Source organism: Tursiops truncatus, chromosome 4, assembly GCF_011762595.2.
Source record: "Tursiops truncatus isolate mTurTru1 chromosome 4, mTurTru1.mat.Y, whole genome shotgun sequence".
In the NCBI taxonomy this organism is placed as follows: Eukaryota; Metazoa; Chordata; class Mammalia; order Artiodactyla; family Delphinidae; genus Tursiops; species Tursiops truncatus.
The window spans coordinates 26,339,265-26,353,590 of NC_047037.1; the positions used below are offsets into that span (position 1 = coordinate 26,339,265).

The window sequence follows — 14,326 nt, forward strand, 5'->3', positions numbered from 1 at the left end:
TTTTAGTTGTAACCAGTGGGAGAGAAGGCTGGGGTGGGCTTAATTCATTTTGGCTGGCTCTGGAATTTCCAGGCAACTGTGTTTTTAGAGCTATTGCTAGGACATTGGAGTATGCTGCCTGAGAGTCGAGTGGCATTATTCCTGCTTCGGAGCTAGTGAACAGAACAAGCTGGTGATTGGGACCTCGAGTAGAGGGTGCCACAGAGAAACAGAGGGGCCTGATTGCCACAAAAAGGCTAGAAGTGATTTCCCTTTTCTTTTCTACTCAAGTAGGTATTTTATTTTATTTTATTTATTTTTATTGAAGTATAGTTGATATATGTTACTTTCAGGTGTACAATATAGTGATCTGGCAATCAAATATACTATGAAATGATGACTATGACAAGTCCAGTAACCATCTGCTCCCATGCAAAATTATTACAGTATTATTGACTATATTCCTTATGCTGTATATTACATCCTCATGACATTTATTTTATAACTGGAGGCTTGTACCTCTTCTTTTTCTTTAAAAAAGTTAATTAATTAATTAATTAATTTTTGGCCGCGTTGGGTCTTCGTTGCAGTGCACGGGCTTCTCATTGTGGTGGCTTCTCTTGTTGCGGAGCACGGGCTCTAGGCACGCGGGCTTCAGTAGTTGTGGCACATGGGCTCTAGAGCACAGGCTCTGTAGTTGTGGTGCAGGGGCTTAGTTGCTCCATGGCATGTGGGATCTTCCCAGACCAGGTCTCGAACCCGTGTCCCCTGAATTGGCAGGCGGATTCTTAATCACTACACCACCAGGGAGGTCCCCTGATCACTTTTTTTTTTTTTTTGCGGTACGCAGGCCTCTCACTGTTGCGGCCTCTCCCGTTGCGGAGCACAGGCTCCAGACGCGCAGGCCCAGCGGCCATGGCTCACGGGCCCAGCTGCTCCGCGGCATGTGGGATCTTCCCGGACCGGGGCACGAACCCACATCCCCTGCATCGGCAGGCGGACTCTCAACCACTGTGCCACCAGGGAAGCCCCTGATCACTTTTTAATTGGATTTTTTTTTATACTGAGTTGTGTGATTTCTTTATATAATTTGCATATTAACGCTTATCAAATTTATCATTTGCAAATATCTTCTCCCGTTCAGTAGGTTGCCTTTTGTTTTGTTCATGCTTTCCTTTGCTATGCAAAAGGCTTTTTACTTTGATATAGTTCCATTTATTTATTTTTGCTTTTGTTGCCCTCGCCTGAGGAGACAGATCCCCCAAAATATTGCTAAGACTGATGTCAAAGAGTGTGCTGTTTCTGTTTCCTTCTAGGAGTTTTATGGTTTCAAGTCTTACATTTAAGTCTTTCATCCATTTTGAGTTTATTTTTGTATATGGTGTAAGAAAACCGTCCAGTTTGATTCTTTCGCATGTAGCTGTCCAGTTTTCCCAACACCATTTATTAAGGAGACTGTCTTTTCTCCATTGTATATCCTTGCCTCCTTTGTTGAAGATTCATTGATCATATAAGCGTGGTTTTATTTCTGGGCTTTCTAGTCCATTGATCTACGTGTCTGTTTTTGTGTCAGTACCAAGAGCTTTGCAGTATAGTTGGAAATCAGGGAGTGTGATACTTCCAGCTTTGTTCTTTCTCAAGGTTGCTTTGGCTATTCGGGGTCTTTTGTGGTTCCATGCAAATTTTAGGATTATTTGTTCTACTTCTGTGAAATATGCCTTTGGATATTTTAGGAATATTAATTCTTCTAATCCATGAGCATGGTATATCTTTTCATTTATTTGTATTGTTTTCAATTTCTTTTATCATTGTCTTATTGTTTTCACAGTACAGGTCTTTTACCTCCTTGGTCAAATTTGGTTCTAGATATTTTATTCTTTTTGATGAAATTGTAAACGGGATTGTTTTCTTAATTTCTCTTTCTGATAGATTGTTATTAGTGTATAGAAATGTTACAGACTTCTGTATATTAATTTTGTATCCTGCAACTTTACTGATTTCATTTATCGATATTAGTTCTAACAGTTTTTGGGGGGAGTCAATAGGATTTTCCATATATGGTATCATGTCATCTGCCAACAGTGATAGTTTTATAGAAGTGACTTCCTTGATCACTTGTAAGCAGATTTCTGTTTGTTTTAGGAACATGCTACGCATGTCATTTGCTACCAGATTCTTTGGAAATAGGAGATTTTCCTTAAACCATGATGTCTGCTGAGGTGTAAATGGCAACTGGTGCCTGCAGTAACCAAAGGATGTCGTTAGTATTACACGGGCTCTTTAGCTGAGTCCCTGACTGGGCCCTGAAACTCCTGGTATGGCCATATATGACTTTTTTCATCATCTTCTTCTTTTTTAAAAATATTTATTGATTTAATGATTTGGCTGCACCCGGTCTTAGTTTCGGCACGTGGGATCTAGTTCCCTGACCAGGTTTCGAACCCGGGCCCCCTGCATTGGGAGCAAGGAGTCTTAATCACTGGACCACTAGGGAAGTCCTGATTCTTTTCTTCTTATAAGAACAAATAGCAGTAGTAATTTTAGACTCCTGTCCTTAAGGAAGGGAGACCAAAACCTTTTGCACCCCAGCTTGGAAGGTTTGCTGCATATCCATACTGGGGAGAGAGAACATTATTCTCATTCTCCTGTTTAAACCTCCTTTGTTTAGCAATACTGTTGATTAAATCTTTTGGTATATCTGTAGTTTTAATCAAAAGGAATTTGTATCTAGCTTTGACTGCTCAGCAGAAGTAAATAAAAATACTAAAGATAAATGTGTTCCTTTGCTTCCCAAATAAAAGCAAAAGGAAGTTGCTGTTGGAATTTGCCTTGAACCCACACATTTTTGCCCAGCAAAATTAATACAAAGGGTCATAACATTCAAGTCTGCCTTTTCCTGGGACAGTTTGCTTGGGCCTGTGGGGATTCAGCTGTAAGTTGCAGGCAACCCCTTTGTCACTGGCTTCAGTCAGTGAGGGAGAATTGTCGGAGCTGGCATCAAGGACTTTTAGATAAGGGGGGTATTCTGCTAGTTGGGGAAATGGTTGGGTAGAAGGCAGGATGTAGCAAGATATTTCTTGGATTTTGTGTTTGACAGATTTAAAAGGCATGTGAGACCTTTGGCCAGTCTCTGTCAGCTAGGGTTTTGAAAACTTTAATTTTATCCTAATTAAAAATAATTGAGGGCTTCCCTGGCGGCGCAGTGGTTGAGAGTCCGCCTGCCGATGCAGGGGACACGGGTTCGTGCCCCGGTCCGGGAAGAGCCCACATGCCGCGGAGCGGCTGGGCCCGTGAGCCATGGCCGCTGAGCCTGCGCGTCCGGAGCATGTGCTCCACAACGGGAGAGGTCACAGCAGTGAGAGGCCCGCGTACCGCAAAAACAAAACAAAACAAAACAAACAAACAAAAAATAATTGAAGTGCCGTTTACTCCAGGGAGAGGGGCAGCCGCAGAGTCTGTGGACCCTAAAGCATTAGACATGTCTAAGCCTCACAAACTTTTCATCCTTTCCCTGGGGTCCCTCCTGAGGCAACACCTTCTTATGGGTCTCACTGAGGGCTCAAGTTTCAAGAAACGCCATAATGAGTGTTTGAAGGAGGAAGTTAAGAAAAGCTGCCTTCATGCCTTTTTTCTGACTAAGAAGCTTACTAATTAGGGTCCCTAGACAGCACGGTTCAAGCCATTTGGCACAATCTTACTATAGATTAAAATGCCCCCACCCCCCAGGCCCCCAAACAAAAGCCAGAGTGCCAACCAGGGGGACCAGTACTGGGAGGGGGCTTCTTGTTGTAGTCTGGGGTAGAAGGAACCGAAGACCAGTGCCGTGAGTCAAAGCCAAGATCAACACCAAGACCGTGGCACGGGGTGGGGGAGGGATGGGAAAGGGGGCCTGAATCGACAATCAGGAGTCAAGCTGAACGTGGAAGGAATGGAAGTGGTTCTGGAACAAAGTGGGCTGGTCCTGGGTGGCTGCTGGCTGGCGCTGGTGCAGGCGAAGTTTACCTTTGTTGGTCGGGAGGAGCGGGGGACTGGTGTAGATGGGCTCGTTAGGTGGATCCTAAAAGTGTAGGATCCAGTCAGACAATACTGAAGGGGACTCTCAGTGTTTATTTCCCTTTCTCTTTGTCATGGTTGTGGCTATAGAATCAGTTGTAAATAAATGACATTTTCCCATTTTACAGTTACAAGTATTGCTTTAAAATATTTTATTATTAAAAAAATGTGCCGAATGGTTAAAAAAAGCACAACTTGGAAAGCACAAAAGAGAATTAAGAAGAAACTTAAAATGCACCAGGAATTAGACCACCCGGAGATAACTGTCATTGGTATGTTGGTGAATTTCCTTCCTGGTACTTTGGATGTTAAAAGAAACTTGTTGAGCTTGTGTTTTCACGCAGATGAGCTGACCAGGTGAGCCATGCTGGCTAGGTGTGAACCACATCAGCCAGGTGAGCCATTATCCAGAGCAGAGACCTCCAGCTTGAGTGTTGATTGGAGAAATCTCCAGACACATTTGCCCTGAGTAGATGGACCCTGTTAGTGGTCCGACATTATTTTGTCACTATCATTGGTGTGTTTCATCACATGGAGCATCTGATCCCATTTGGACCCAAGACCTGGGAAAGTAAAGCCCAGAATTTTGATCCAGTTAAGGGAATAGTTCTGCTGCTTATGCAAGTCTAAGGAGGCCCATTTTTAAGTCAGTGTCATTACAGTCACTCAGTGGGGGAGCATAATTCTCCAAGCATCTTCTGTAGCGAGACCTTATTACGATGATGGATGTAAAGAAATATCCATGAGACGTGCATGTCTGATGATAACGAGAACCCCAAACCGTGACATGTCCAATGAACTGTTTAACTGGAAAGGATTTTATCGGATATGGCAGCCACCCTCCTGACTCTCCAGCTATGATGGGAAGTTATGGAGTGTCGATCATCCTCCACACTGCCCACAGAACGGCTGGATGAAATCATATAAATGCAAATTATGCTGTAATTAAAGAGGAAAGAGGCAAGAAGCGAAACATTTAGCTGAGCATGGCCTTCAGGGTCCTCTGTTGCCTTTGAGAGTCCAGGAAGGCTCTGAGGGTTTGCTTTGAAATCATCCCCTTACGCTGTTGACAGGGACAGGAGGTTAATGAAGAGAGCTGCGGCAGTGGTTTTGAGAGAGCTGGCATGCCATTTCGGGGTGACAATCACTAGGGGGTGTCAGATTGATGGTTCTCTGACCCCTCCCGGCAGGAGGAAGAACAGGCTCCCTGTTACTTATTTGTCTCTCCACCACCGGTTATCTTCCAGGGACCCAGCATTGGGGCTGATGGAAAAGGAAGAAAGAAAAAGTGTTCTTCATATGGGGAGGCAGTGCTAAGACCGTTTTCATGGGCTGTAATGACATCTATTTTTAATTTAATTTTTTCAACAGTTCTAACATTCAATTCCAAAATAAAGTAAAATAAAATAAAATAAAATAAAATAAAAACAAGTGAAACTCTCTTTTTCCACTTTCAGCCTCTGCCCAGCACCGCTACCCTTCAACCTCAACCACAGGAACCGCTGTTATTAGATTTCTGGGTGTCCTTCCAGAGTGTCTTTGTGCTGATATATGCAAACATTAATATATACTCTTATTTCCCTCCATTTTTATGTGGAAGGTAACATACTGTATTTTTTTTTTTTTTTTTTTTTTTGCGGTTATGCGGGCCTCTCACTGTTGTGGCCTCTCCCGTTGTGGAGCACAGGCTCCGGACGCGCAGGCTCAGCGGCCATGGCTCACAGGCCCAGCTGCTCCGCGGCACGTGGGATCTTCCCGGATTGGGGCACGAACCCATGTCCCCTGCATCGGCAGGCGGACTCTCAACCACTGCGCCACCAGGGAAGCCCAACATACTGTATTTTATACCTTGTCCTTTTCATTTAATATATCATGGAGCCTTTTCCATACCAGTACATGGAAAGCATCCTTATCCTTTTCTACAGCTGTGTATTGCTCTATGGATGTACCATACCTACTAATCCCCATTCATGGACATTTCGTTTATTTCCAATTTTGCTACTGCAAACAAGTGTCACTGTTTTGTACGTCTGCTTTCCCCTGGGTTCTGAGCTCCATAGAGCCTATGTCCTGGGCGTTATTCATAACACATGATACAGTTTCCGATACGTAGTGGATGCTCAGTAAATGTGAGTGGTGGAATTCAGTTCAGTAGAACACCAAAGGCTCCATAGAGGCAGCCCTGGTGAACACAGCTGTCAGCTTGCCCACTGGGGTGATTACAGTAGGCCTGGTAAGACCTTCCTTCCCTCCCCAACTCAACTCCAAATCTTCTGGGTCATAGCTGGAATCCCTCTATTCCTTTCATCCCTTTAGCTTCCTGCTCTCACTTGTTAAAGAGCAAAAGCTCCACCCTGGTGTTTGCCAGTCATGTGCCTCTCAGTGGGGGTCTTCATACTCTCAGAGGAGGTCTCCTCTCTCCTGGCCACATCACACATTCTGACCATTTAGGAGGCAGAGGGACAGACACGTACAAGTGAGTCAAGTCATAACTGGCTCTCATTCATGCTGTCAGGTGGTCACTTACTTGGTTGGTCCAGGGCCTCAGAACAGAGACTCTGGGCTCAAATCTCAGCTCTGCCACTTCCTAGTGGGCGGCATCAGGCAAGTCGCTTTATCTCTGTGTCTCCATTTTTTTTTTTTTTTGAATTTTATTTTATTTATTTTTTTATACAGCAGGTTCTTATTAGTTATCCATTTTATACATATTAGTGTATATATGTCAATCCCAATCTCCCAAGTATCGTATATTAATGCATATATGTGGAACCTAGAAAAATGGTACAGATGAACCAGTTTGCAGGGCAGAAATAGAGACACAGATGTAGAGAACAAACATTTTTTTAATCTATAAAATAGAGATACTTAACATTTATACCAACCTCATAGGGTTGTGGGTGGGATCAATGAGCTAAAGTACTTAGGACAGTGCCTGGCATGCAGTAAGTGCTGGTAAGGGTTTGCCATCATTGTAATTGGCCCTCAGGGTGGGGAGGGGAGTGGGTGCCTGCTATCCAGTCTGAGACTCTGCCAGCCCTCCTGGGCAACCTCTCAAAGCTGGGAGGGGTTGGCACTCTCCTTACTGCTTTCCTGGGTCACTTCCTTTGACACGAGTCAAAGCAGGATGGCTTGCATGAACTTCACTAACATTAAATGCTCCTTTCTTGTGTTGCCTTTGCCTTGTTAGTCTCCTGGGAATGAGCACACAGATCTTTGATGAGTTTTGCTTAAGAGTAATAAAAAGTAGCCAGCCTATTAATTCCATCAATTTCCAAGTAAGAAGGAAAAATCATGTCATGATGATAGCACAGGGCAAGATCTGATTGTGGGTTTCCTGTATCAGTGGTTTTATCAGATAGGAAAGGGAACGAGAGGCAGGGCCTATCCTGTATTGTTGCAAGGTTTCTACATTTTTACGTGGAATAGTACAATTCTAACTTTAAGTAGATTGAAAAATTAAGGACGTATATTATAATCCCTACAACAACCACTAAAAAATATGATTGAAAGAGACATAGTTGAAAAGCCAAAGAAGAATTCTAAAAATTATTAAATTAATCCACAAGAAAGCAGGAAAGGAGCAGGAGAGGAACAAAATCAGAGAACACAAATAGAAATCACATAAAAATGCTTAATCACTATTCAAAAATAAAATAAATAAATCATTGATACAGGGAACAATATGGATGAATCCTTAAATTCATCCAGAATAAGCATCAAAAAAGAATGCATACTGTGAATCTTTATTTTCTATATCTATATCTATCTATTTATCCATCTAGCTAGCTAACTAGCTATCAAATTCACTTGTATGAAGTACTAGAGTACTGAACTGAATCTATGGTGGAAAAAATCAGCAACCGTTGCCTTAGTGGGAAGAGGGCAGGGATTTAACTGGAAGGGGCATGAGGGGATTTTCTTGGGTGATAGTTATATTATGTATCTTTAAAGAGATTTGGGTTGAATGTGTGTATGCATGTCAGATTCATCAAATGGTACACTTAAGATTTGTGAGTTTCATTGTATGTAAGTTTACCTAAAAAGAAAGAAGTAAATTAATATTCACTTTAATTATGGTACACATGCTAAAATATTTAGGGTGAAGTTTACTGATTTCTGCAACTTACGTGCATAAAAAATAAGGTAAATGATGGATGGAGAGTTGGATAGATGGTAGATATATAATAAAATAATTATAATCAAATGTCAATTGTAGAATCTAGGTAGTGAATACATGGTATACATTTTTTCGACTTTCCTGTATGTTTGAAAGCTTTTATAATGAAAAATTGGTTAAAAAAATAAAGAAGGTGAAACAAACGATTTTCAGATAAAACCTGTGGAAATTTGTTGCCAGCAGACCTGCACTACAATAAATGCTAAGAAAGTTTCATGTGGAAGGGAAATGATACCAGGTGAAAATGTGAATATGTAAGGAGGAAAGAAGAACCCTGGAAATCATAAATAGCACATACTGTTTTTCCTCTATTTTCTATGTTACTTAAAGCCAACTGACTGTTTAAAGCAAAAATGATGACAAATGTATTGTGGCATTTAAAATATATGTAGAAGTGAAATATTACAACAAGAGTACAAAGTCAGGAGGGGGTGTAAAGAGAATTACACTTTGTAAGTTTCTTCATTGTAAAGGAAGTAATATTAATTTCAGACAGAATGTGATAAGGATATATATTTTAATTATGAGAGAAACCACAAAACATAAACAAAAAGAGTTATAACTAAATAGCTGATGAATGGAATGTAGAACTGAAAAATGCTTGATTAACCCCAAATGAAAGAAGGAAAAGAGGAAGAGAGAACAGAGTAGATAAGTAAAAAAATAAGAATTACATTAAATGTAAATGGACTAAATATGCTGCTTAAAAGGCAAGAGATTCTCAGACCAGATAAGAAAGCAAGACCTAAATCTATGCTGTTTAAAAGATATACACTTGAAATACAAAGACACAAGGAGGTTAAAGTAAAAGGAAGGAAAATATATGCCGTGCCAATACTAAGCACAAGAAAGCTGGTGTGGCTATATTACTATCCCAGAAGGAGCATTACCAGAAATAAAGTGGGTCATTTCATAGTGAGGGGCTGTGTTTTGGTTTAAACATCTCTAATAAGTATTCTGAATTTCAATCAGAATATTTGCCAAAACAGCTGTTTTGTGTTTGAGTTCTTCATTTTTTATTTCTCTTCCTCTCACGTCTCATGTAACTCCTTCCTCTCTAATATTATTAATTTGTAATAAAGTGCTTTTCCCATTTTTATTTCTTTAAAAACTAATTAGCAAAAACAAAATTTAAATAATTGCCCATAGTTTCCTCTTTGTAACAATACATTTGCCTTCCTTTTATCTTGTCCCTCTGTGGTCCTGGTGCATAGGCATTTACAGTTTTTATAGCTGAAATTATAACACGGTTACAATTTTGTGTTCTGGTCATTCTCTTATATCAGTAAAACACCCTGTTTATGTTGCATGTATTATGGCAAGTTTTCTCAGCCTTGGCACTATTGAAATTTTGCACCAGATTTGTTTGTGGGGAGCTGTCCTGTGCATTGTGGGTGGCTTAGCAGCACCGCTGAACTCCACAATTACTAGATTCCAGTAGACCCCAACCCCCTAGCTGTGACAATCAAAAATGTCTCCACTTTGCCAAAAGTTCCCTGGGAGGTAAAATCACCCCTCGTTGAGGGCCACTGAATCTGGGAATCATTCTTATTCACAGCCTAACATTATATACATTTAGTTGAGGACTCATACTTTGCCAAAATAATTCCTATTACTGGACATATTATTTCCAACACTTTCCATTTAAATTTAAATTCCATTTAAATTTCACTATAAGAGCCATGCTCATAGCCATTCCTTCCTTCTAGGCTACTTATTTTCCTTAGAGTAAATTCCTGGGTATGGGTGTGTGGGTTCAAGGACATTTGACCATCCTCTTTTGAGGACTTTGAGGAGAAGAATGATCCTCAGAGTGATCGAAAGCTGGGGATTTCCATGCCCTGAATTAGTCCCCTGCCAATATAAATCACGCAAATCATTTAGGACCCATCTGTGTCATGGAGAAAAGTGCAAGGTGACTTATACATTTTGGTGCTGGGTCAACAAATCAGTTATCTGAGCTATAAATTACTGCAGTGATCCATAAATCAAACCTGTATTATATAAATCAATAGATACAGATATATGATGAGAATTTAAGAATACTAATTTATAAAATGCATTATGATAAATTGAATCACGCAATAAAGGAAAACTGTGGCACATCCATCAGTGCCTCCTCACCCAAGGAGACATTAGATGCCCAGACTGGCAGCAAAGGAGCTGGGAAGGAAAGTCAATAGACTCTGCATGGAAGGGGAATATGGAAAACTCTTAGTGATTCCTGCAAAATAGATTGCTGATGTATATTTCAACTTTCAAGAAACATCTAAAGTGCAGTTTTCCTTTTTTGTATTTTTTTCCTCCAGAGTGTCTGGTGCCTCTGGATTTAAGGATGGTTGAGAAAGTAGCCAAGCTTTTTCTTGCTTCAGTGCATGCTTCTGCTCCAGCCTGGAATTCTTCCCTCCAGTTCTCTCTCTTCACTTATATTCGTCCTCCGGTTCTCAGTTTGAATGTCCTTTCTTCAGGGACACCTTCCCCCACACCCCTGACTGGATCAGGTCATCCTGTCAAGGGCTTCTATAGCTTCCCGCTTCCTCATTGCTTATGTATCCATTCCCACCTATTGTTCATGCCCATGATCGCTCTCCGCATGAGAGCATAAGCTCCAGAGGACAATAGTAGCGTCTGCCTTATCCTCTGCTATATATCCAGTACCTAGTACCTTGCCACAGACTACACACGCTAGTGTTTCTGGAATAACTGAATGACAGTAGAAAGGAGGGTCCCATAGGTAGGGGCTGGGGGCTTGGAGATGCCATCTCTGGCAGATGCTGGGTCAGTGATGCGTAGTATTTATTCTAAACTTCCTCAGCTGTTTTATGAGAACTTAGGAATGTTGTGGGTCGATAAGTTTGAAAAAATTGCATATTTCATTCCGCACTAGGAGAGTTGGGATGCACATCACCATAGGAAAGGCTCTTCTAGTTAAAAATGTTAAATATTGGGCTTCCCTGGTGGCGCAGTGGTTGAGAGTCCGCCTGCCAATGCAGGGGACGCGGGTTCGTGCCCCGGTCCGGGAAGATCCCACATGCCGCAGAGCGGCTAGACCCGTGAGCCATGGCCGCTGAGGCTGCGCGTCCGGAGCCTGTGCTCCGCAACGGGAGAGGCCTCAACAGTGAGAGGCCCGCGTACTGAAAAAAAAAAAAAAAAAAAAAAAAAGTTAAATATTGTTTCACTGAGGTCAGGGTATCCAAACAGAGGGAGGTTATCTGGGTTGTGAGTTTTGCCGGATCCAATCACCAGCCCCTGATCAACACAGTTTTCTTAGGCGTTTCATGGTCTCCCCATCCTGGACAAGGTGATGCCAGAGACACAGGCTACAAATCCTTTCCTACCAAGAGATCGTGTCTTGTTGGGGATACACATACGTACCTGTAACTGAAATCTCAGGCAAACTCTCTGGGGTACGAAACAAAAATTTATTTTTTTCTAACCACAGCCTTTAAACCTGCTCTATTGTATTTCCCTTCCCCACCTCTCGACAAGAGTTCCTGCAGACCCCGCGATTTTATGGTCCCTTTAACTATAGAAATAGTCACCCTGACAATCAAGACTCACGTTCACGCAGCAGCAAGTCCTTCTGCTTAAATCCCCACTTCAGCTTCTCTCCCATCCAAAGCCTCTCCTCCCCCAGCTCAGCTGTGGCCTGTGACTGAGGTCTTCTTTTATTCTGTCTTCATCTTCAGCTCTTCTGGGGTGGGCAGGAGGAGGGGGACTTAAAGACAAGGGCCAGACACGCTTACACCCGGCTCGAGATGGCGGTGGCAGCGGCGGGGGACTCCGACTCCTGGGATGCAGACACGTTCTCTGTGGAAGACCTGGTGCGGAAGGTGGGGGGCAGCGGCACCGCCGGCGGGGACTGTTGGGAAGGCGAGGACGAGGACGAGGACGTCAAGAATAACTGGGATGATGATGATGATGATGAAAAAAAAAGAAGCAGCAGAAGTAAAACCAGAAGTAAAAATTTCACAAAATAAAAAAACAGCAGAGAAGATAAAAGAGAAAGAACGGCAGCAGAAGAAAAGGCAAGAAGAAATTAAAAAGAGGTTAGAAGAACCTGAAGAACCTAAAGTGTTAACACCAGACAGATAAACTGCGGCTAAAGAAATTACAGGAAGAGTCAGACCTCGAATTAGCGAAAGAAACATTTGGTGTTAATACTACAGTTTATGGAATAGATGCTATGAACCCATCTTCAAGGGATGACTTCACAGAGTTTGGAAAGTTACTAAAAGATAAAATTACACAATATGAAAAATCACTATACTATGCCAGTTTTTTGGAAGCCTTAGTTCGAGATGTGTGTATTTCATTGGAAATTGATGACTTGAAAAAGATTACCAGTTCATTGACTGTACTTTGCAGTGAAAAACAGAAGCAAGAAAAACAAAGCAAAGCCAAAAAGAAGAAGAAAGGCGTGGTTCCAGGAGGGGGATTAAAGGCTACCATGAAAGACCATCTGGCAGATCATGGTGGTTATGATGGAGGATATGTTCAAGATTTTGAAGACTTCACGTGACGTTTTATCTTCTCCTGGTGTCTTCTTTCTGTTGCCCACAATCCCTTCAACATGTAGCACAACTTCCTTTCCTTTCAGTTCTGCCAAATGCTACAATCAGAAGTTCAGTATCTTTTGTGCTGGTTATTAACCCCTTGACACTTAGGTGCTAATGTGCAAATGAGGGAACTTGGATCTTGCTGCCAAGGGGTTAAAATTGGGAACCTCCATTGCTACTAAATCATAGTTTAAAAAACCAGACCTAATAATGTTGTTGTTGTTGCTATCTGATTTCGTAGCAGCAGTCCCTAAATTGGAAACAAAGGTTGCAACACGACAAAAAATTGTGTAGTATTTACCAGCACCATTCAGTAATACAGCCTTAACCATACCTCCTTGAACTACTTCATAACTTGTCAAGAAAAGCAGTCTGCTGTAAGGGCATGTGGTGTGCACCTAGTATTAAAGTTGCTTTGTCTTAAAATTGAGGGTGAGGATATTAAAAATACATTGTGAAGAAGACTGCTTATCTCAGAGTGAAGATACGGCGGCTGAAAAGCGCTAGTTTGATACTTAAAAATTAAATGACCAAAACCCTCCAACTTGGAAGCTGAAGAAGGTCAACCTCTCCATTATTGCATTGCCAAGTTGTGGAATCTCTTGAGTGCATAGACTGTCTAGTTTCTATCTATCAGACTATTCTACTGAGGGAGTGCTTCAGATGGGGGAGGGAAACTCCTTACTACCTATTTTATTTGTCTGATTTAAGCGTCTGAGAAACAAATCTCCTTTGTTCTCTGAGGCTGCAGCGGATCAACTTTAATGGGGTTTTGGCATTTCCTTTATAAAACTTTGTTTTGTTCCACAAACTGTGCCATTTAACTACAGTTTGGTAAATTGTTATGTTAACAATTATGACATCTGCAATGTTTTATAAAGCAACTAAATTAATAAAGCCACTATTGTGAGAAAAAAATAAAATAAAATAAAGACGAAGGCCAAAACCTTTGTGCTTAATGGGCCATGCCGTTGTGGTCCCCTCTCCACTCGCGGGGGCTGGGCGTGGATGGTCTCCAGGGACAGGCAGGGTCATGCTGGCTGTCTTGCAGGTGAATATGTGGACTTTTCTGAAGCCTCTCAGGAGGGGGCTCCCCACGGTCCAGGTCCCTGACCTCTTGTGACGCTCCTGTCTGCCCCCCAACCCAGGCTCTTCCTGGGGGAGCCCCTTGCCCTGGCAGCCCGCCCCTGGGGTGATGCCAGCCCACTTCCTCCCATGGCACTGGCTAGGACCATGGGAGGGGCACCCTTGTCCCTCCAGACTCTGTGGCTCTGTCACCTCATGGGGCTGTCATGGGCTGCTCTGCTCAGCCTCCCACCTTCAGAGCTCTCCAGGTGACCCTCAGGAGACTGTGGCCCCTCCCTCCCAAAGTCTGGGCCACCCACAGCCAAGCCTCCCAAGAACAGTCTCGCCACAGTCTGCACCGGGGCAGCCTTGGGGCCAACATCTGGCTGGAGAGGGGCAGCCAGGCTCCCTTTCAAAAGCACCCTCCACCTTTCCGGGTGGTGCCCCAAGAGCCCTCTTCACCTGGCTCGGCTGGACGGGAGCGCTCACATCC

At 42.6% G+C, this 14,326-nt stretch overlaps 1 pseudogene; it reads left to right on the forward strand.

Moving 5' to 3' along the window:
- The first annotated feature begins 11,951 nt into the window (after positions 1-11,951).
- LOC101339512 (eukaryotic translation initiation factor 3 subunit J pseudogene) lies at positions 11,952-12,992 on the forward strand (annotated as a pseudogene).
- The last annotated feature ends 1,334 nt before the right edge of the window (positions 12,993-14,326 follow it).